This window comes from Littorina saxatilis, linkage group LG16 (genome assembly GCF_037325665.1).
Source record: "Littorina saxatilis isolate snail1 linkage group LG16, US_GU_Lsax_2.0, whole genome shotgun sequence".
Taxonomy (NCBI): domain Eukaryota; kingdom Metazoa; phylum Mollusca; class Gastropoda; order Littorinimorpha; family Littorinidae; genus Littorina; species Littorina saxatilis.
This window is the reverse complement of record NC_090260.1, coordinates 53,157,046-53,164,391: the sequence shown is the minus strand read 5'-3', so window position 1 is coordinate 53,164,391 and position 7,346 is coordinate 53,157,046. Positions and strand designations below refer to the sequence as shown.

Genomic DNA, 7,346 nt, shown 5'->3' with positions numbered 1-7,346 from the left:
AAAACATTTTTTATGATTGTTTATGTTATGCCGTTTCAAGCAAGGAGCGACCATTTTCCTATCTCAGAATATGACCTACCCATCAGCTTCAGGGGGCGAAGCCCCCTGACCCCCACAATATAGGGGCTCTGCCCCTTGACCCCGCCAAGGGGAACATCCCCCTGGACCACCACTGGCAACCCCCCACCCCTCCTCTTAGCCTAGTCCGGCCCTGTGAGGCGTAGCGGGCCTTTAAAACATTGACAAAGTTGTAATGCTCAATACAACCAATACTGAGTGGACATTTACAATACTGGGAAACAGTTCTTTTTGTCCGGTGATCCTCTGCGGCTGTTGCTGTAGTTTCCCCATCGATCATAGCTGGACTTGGATAGCACTGCTTTTCATCCACATTCACTGGCCAGGTCTTCGTCATCTTCAGTCACTACTGACAAATGAATGAGAAAGGAACGGATCTTAAACACAACGACAAGAACAAGTCTAAGTATGAGTATAAAGGAATAAGTTGTGTACTGTTTGTAACTGACACACATACACACACTAAACCCACATAAATGCCAAGAGCTTAAACATTCTTTTTCCCTGGTAGACAAGTTCAAATAAAATCCCCCGACTCCCCCCCCCTACTGCATCTGATTTTTGTTGGAACCCCAAAGACAGTGATTAAGTGGATTTCCATTATAGTCAAGGCTGTTTTCAATGTAACTTGTAAGCTACAGAACATGTAGTGATGTACACACATACAACTTTAACTTGTCTACATTGTATACATGTCTGTCACCATATTTGAATACATTCAGTTCACTAATTCAGTCAAAATTTCACTGAATGTAAAACGACATATTATTCTAGAAAGATATCAATGCCACTGTCCTACATTATCATAGGAATCATGTGTGTCAAGTTCTATTATTATTTTCCTTTTAAAGTTTTACGCTCTCTGTGCTCTACACACATGCATAATATACATGTTAATAGTGTTATGCATACTCAAAAAAGGAAAATAATAATAGAACTTGACACACAGTTTCATTGAGATAATTATATCCTGACAGTGACAGTGTTTACTGCAATGCATATTTTTTTAATCAAACATACACACTGAAAGTCATGCGCTTCTAGTATATTAGTAATGGTTCCAATACGGGAGGAAGTGATCACCATACTGGTGAAATAAGGCTAAGAGCTTGCGGTTTGGAGTCTAAGTCAGTAGGTGTTCATTATTTTATTATTATCCCTGAACCTGAATTATATAAAAAAAAAACACCACTCTCTCACAGTCTTGCTTACAGTCACACACGCACACCTCCACATGAGTTATTCTGACCAGAACTTGAGAATGAGAGAGAGGGGAAGGAAAAAACACACTGTATGTCATAACACTGACACTGACAGTTGTACATAATAAAACCTTTTACCTGATTCGTCGCTGGCCATGCAGCAATCGGTTGGCTTTTTCAGCTGAGAGGAGACCTGCAATAAAATAAGAGATGAAGTACCAATCATGGGAACATCACTTTCAAAATGGTGAGTACTAGCAGAGCAGTAGAACCATTGATTGCCTTTCAAAGAAACGCACTGTAACCAGCCAGCCTGGGTAAGTCAGCAATTTGATTCTTGAACTAGCCTCCAACCTGCTTGCAATTATATTCCGAGATGGTTATCTATTTTTAATTCTAGCATTAAAACATTTGACCAGCACTAGCTTTGATTTTTTATTCACTGTCTTGGAAGTTGGATTCAATCTTAAAAAAAAGGATTTTTAAAATATTATGACTCATGCATCTCGAATTGGGTCAAAAAGAGGTTGCAAAAACATGGCAGTGGTACTCTTCTTCTTCTCCACAACCCATTAGGGACCAAATTTTTTTTTGGCTCCATTTTTCGATATTATGGAGATTATTATGTAACATTAACATATTAGACACAAATTTGTGTTAATTTTAAGAATAAAGTAGGTTTTGGAGGCAAAATATGCCGATCCCATATATGGGATCGTGGTCCCGAAAGGGCAGGGGTTTTCATAAAACACGAAATACAACACAAGAGGATTGAAACTTCATTTAAGCAGGTTTAATGAAACGGATAAGATGATTCAGGTACATGTTCCCCAGCACATCAGTTGTGAACTATAACACAAAAGAAATTGTACTTTTTGTGTACTTTGAAGCAAAATAACACTGAAAATCCTAAAAAAAATTACTGTAAAAACAAACTCACCAAACCAAGTATTTTTGCAACATAATTCGTGACAGTGACATAAAGGAGTTGTTTCACTATTCTCAAAGAGAACATTTCTCAATTTACTCATTATAATAACGGGGAATGGGGGGGGGGGGGGGTGATCAAATGTCAATTGGCTGAGCATGGTAATGGAGGAAAATGGTGACGATTTTGTCAATTCATTACACATGACAACTGAAGAAGTGGCAATTATTTGTTCATTCACTGGCTGTGATACAACAAAAGATACTTGATATTCTGTCCATTCACTGCTTGTGATAATCAAAACATGATCGTGGGTGCCATAAAGGAATAAAATATATCAATTCAATATCTTTGAAGCCAAATAATACCGAACAAAACGTAGAGGCAGGAAATAGAGTTCTACCATTCCTAGGAAAGCCAGGAAGAAATGATATGTCTCTTCATTGCGAACGACATGACAACGGATAAAATGATGATGAAGCAGCAAGATAAGAGATGAAACTGTCATATGTCCTATCACTGGGTGTGGTACTGGATGAAACAGCGATCGTGAACGCCGACTTTGCACTTTACACACCGGTGTTTGGTTTTCATGCCGCAGTGGATGCACTTCAGCTGTGTGGCCCAAGGTTGCACAAGATGATCCAGGCGGTCAAACCGTATCTGGTCTGGAACCCTGTGATGAAGTGGAGAGAATCCGCGTGGGCGTCCTGGATGTGCGTGACGAGGACCACGAGCAAGGTATGCTTGAGCAATGGATCGACGGAAGGCCAGAAGGTCCAAGGGATCATCAGCAGCTTTAGGGGTAGCTCTATAGAGATGCCATGCCTGCTGAACACAAAGATCGATGCAATAAGCCACCAGGGGCCACGTCCACTTCTTTGACCTGATCTGTGTGCGGTACTTGGAGATGTTCTGATCGCATCTGTCCACGCCGCCCATGGTGTTATTATAGTGCTTGATGAGGGATGGTTGCCCAATCTGCACTGCCTTTTTCTGCGCTCTTGACCATCTGGTGGCCATTTTCATAGGGTAGACGCCAACTTCTTCTGACTGAAGAACGAACTCCTTGCCGTACGATGGTTGCAACGGACCCAGCAAGTAGTTGGTTTCTGTTCAGATTTGACACCACTCCCCCATCATCCTCATCACCGCTGTCCTCATCCGTGTCCTCACCAACAGCAGGGGGCTCAATGTAGACTGTAGCTTCTTCAAAAGTCCCTAGGTCTTCCAGAATGCTTACTACTTGGTTCACATTGAATGTTCTGCAAGAAACACCAATCATACTTCAAATAACCAAAAACGGAAAACCCCTACCCTCTCGGGACCACGATCCCATATATGGGATCGCAGTTTATGAATACATTGCAAGCATGCTGACAGACTCAGAGACAAAACTTTGAAGACACATTTCGGATAATGATGTAAACAACAACTTTTATTCTTAATACCTTTACAAAAATGTTATTAGACATGGCAATATTTGCTTACCTTCGTGACGTTGTCATCTTTGCTTTCAAAACGGCGCGTGGCGATATCAAATGACAGCTGGTGACTTCAAAACAAGGGAGATTACCGACGTATCACATTTCAATGTTAGAGGTTGTGTCCCTTGATAATCTCTAACACAGATATGAAATTAATCTCCAACCAAACTTCTTCTATGTGCAATTGTTTCACCGATCCCATATATGGGATCGTGGTCCCTAACGGGTTAATGAGGAAATCCCTGTACAGGGCAACTATCTTCGTACCTGACGTAAGGCAAGGATACATACATACACGTACAGGTACATGCATCCAATGTTGTTGTCAGAGACTGACACTCAGTGACTGTCAGTGACAGTGAGCGGAGTGACACATGTTGCAACACATACTCGCAAAGACCCACTCTAAGTATAAAACGAAACATGGAAACTTACCTCTGGTTAATATGCAATGGTTCGCCCGTCCCAATTCTCTCGCATTAGCAAACATCATTGGAGATTCTTTCCGAATTGATCACCTTCGCTCCTTGCCTTGGACTGCCATTTTGTAACTTGACTAAAAACCGAAACGCTATAGGTCTGACAAACCACGCTCAACGTCCAAAATAACTCGAGGAGGAAAAAAAAGAGCCCACAATCTTTTTTGGGGCAAAAACGTTGTTTTGAAATCTCCGAAGCTGCTTGCAAAGTCAAAGATGACGCTGAGATCTGTACAGTATCTCCCTGGATGACGCAAGGATAGTGTTCGACTCGGCTCTTTGACTTGGTAAACATCGGAACTTCCGATTACGTTCGTAGTTACTCGGAACCAGCCTTCGGGATTGGAAGCCCGCAACTGACGTGTGAAAAAAAATGTTGCACCCGGGTAGCGTACATGTAATGACTGCAGCTACACTTGTGTAACGTACTAAACAATCATGAGTCCATATGCTTGCTGGGAGAGATGTATGTATGTATGTATGTATGTATGTATGTATGTATGTATGTATGTATGTATGTATGTATGTATGTATGTATGTATGTATGTATGTATGTATGTATGTATGTATGTATGTATGTATGTATGTATGTATGTGTGTATGTGTGTATGTATGGGGGGGTGTGTGTGTGTGCGTGCGTGTGTGTGTGTGTGTGTGTGTGTGTGCGTGCGTGCGTCTGTGTGTGTGTGTATGTATATGTATGTGCGCATATGTGCAGGCATGAAAATTACTCTTACGCGTGCATACCCGTGCATACGTACGTATGTGTGAGTGTGTGTGTGGGGGGGGGGAGTGCGTTCGTTTGCGTGAGAGACAGAGAGAGAGAGACTCAAGCAGGAAACAGGAGTCCTACGTTTTGCCCTACGTACGTCCACTTCCTAGGCGGAACATAATTATGTAGAAACTATGTAACAACTTAACTAGCATTGAACTCAATGCTCATGGCCTCTTGACTCATGGAGATTTCTCGTGAACAATATAGTTATCTGTGCATTCTCCTGCAAAGGGTAAGATTCCCTCAGCTCAGGAGGGCAAGTGTGTAGATCGTGCACTAATTTGTTATTTGTGCGCCCGTTCGTGTCCTCGACCCAGGAGGGCGAGTGTCTAAATCGTTCACTACCTTAATATTTTGTGCGCCCGTTCGAGTTCCTGAACTCAAAAGGGCAAGTGAGTTACCGTGACGATTCTGTGTGTCTAAACTTATCACTATCGTGATATTGTGCACAGGTTCGTGTTCTATGGTAACTGGAGTTGTGAACCTACGTTTAAAACCCCTTTTGTTTTTGCTTCGTAGCAAAACCCGTGAGAAGAGAAAAGGTGGACTGTGTCTTTAAGGATAGATCTTCAACTGTGTACCAGCCCTGCATTGTGTGTGAGCATAATCGCGCTGCCTTCATCATATTGAGGAATCTTCAAACTAACTTTGTTAACTGTGTTCTACAGCTAAATTCGTGACCTGACTTGGACGTGCTCGCTTCTTATACGTGCCTCAGGTCGGTCACGCTATAGTGACGGCATTGTATGTGTCGTGCCCTGAAGCCATTGGCTTATTTTCATCCGCAAAGAAAGCGGCTGGTCTCCTTAATTTCTGTGAACGTTTTGTTCATCTTGCATTTAAGCTTATATTATCTAGTATCCCATTGTTTGTTGTGGGATTTTCTTTACCTTTTGTTCGACCCTTCATTTTTAAGCAACAATTTGTTTCTTTATTTTTGATTGCATACCTTTGTGTGCTGCTATCTCATCCTGTATCATCCTGTTCTAAATAGCAACTATAATTCGTGTTGTGGGAATCTTGACATTTACTTGGAGAAATCCTTGTGCGTTTATGATATACTAGAACTGTTGTCTTGACTGCTCCGGATACTCATATTTCCGGATTTTCCTTGCTTTATTATCTACTGCTGTTTGTTACAATATTGCACTTTGTCCTAATGTCAACAACATCAAACACTGTTCTCCGTATAGGGCATGTAAATATTTATCATTTAGTCAACAAAGTACACGATGTCTGTGTATTGCTAAACCAGCAACCAGAGCTGGTACAGCTCTTCGGTGTAAGTGAAACGCGTCTAGATTCGCGTATCTCAGACAGCCTTGTTAACATTCCGAATTATTCGGTTTTACGACGGGACAATGCACGAGTAGGCCAAACAGGCATCGCTCTTTATGTTCATCAGTCCATTGCTGGGATTGTCAAACGTAGAACTGATCTTGAAGATGAAAATGTTGAATGTATGTGGTTGGAACTAAAACATGACAAATCCTCTCCCTTGCTTATTGGCTATGTGTATCGTAACCCTGCTGAAACGTCAAGGTGGATTGATGATTTTGTTTCTATGATGGACAGAGTGAAGGCTCGTGACGAGAATGTTGTATTGCTTGGCGATTTTAACATTAACCTACTCAGGCCTCAAACAACGTGGTGCTCAACCACTGCTCTGTTTGGTCTTCATCAGCTGGTTAAAACCCCTACAAGAGAAACAAATACTTCATCAACCCTGATTGATCATATTTACACTGATAGTAAGAATATCGTTGCAAATGCGCAAGTAGTGCATTCCAGTTTTAGTGACCATCATTCTGTTTTTTGCTCGATTTCTCTTAGATTGCCAAAATCATGTCATAAAGGCCACACAACAATCGAATACAGAAGTTTCAAGTATTTTGATGAATCTGCCTTTTTCTTTGACCTTAACCAAGCCCCATTTTATAGCGTATTCAATTGCAGTGACGCAGAGGGCGCTTGCAATATTTTTCACCATATTTTGTGTTCAATAATTGATAAACACGCACCACTACGTCAGCATAGAGTGAAACATCCCCAGCTCCCCCCTTGGTTAACCTCAGACATTATCGAGGCTATGGCGATGCGTGATTATTTTAAAGAGCGCAACATGAAAACAGAGTATAAACTGCAAAAAAATAAAGTTTTAGACACAGTGAGACAAGCAAAGGCAGAATATTTTAATAAACTGATTTCTGAAAAAAGGGATACAGCTACAATTTGGCGAGCAGTGAATGAAATTCTTGATAAATCTAGGAAGGGATCAACCAATACTCATTCACAAATATCTCCAAATGATTTTAACAAACACTTCATTTCGCTAGCAGACAACCTAAAATCTTGTCTCAATCAGAATGATTCCCTTGATACGGATGATTGTTTTGA

The 7,346-nt window shown here is 41.2% G+C and overlaps 1 long non-coding RNA gene across 1 annotated transcript; it reads right to left on the bottom strand.

Moving 5' to 3' along the window:
• Window positions 1–231: 231 nt before the first annotated feature.
• LOC138951231 (uncharacterized) lies at window positions 232–4,330 on the bottom strand. Its single transcript, XR_011451059.1, has 3 exons — window positions 4,131–4,330; window positions 1,419–1,473; window positions 232–427 (listed from the first exon to the last, which is right to left on the bottom strand). It is a non-coding gene; the product is annotated as an uncharacterized lncRNA (long non-coding RNA).
• Window positions 4,331–7,346: the final 3,016 nt, after the last annotated feature.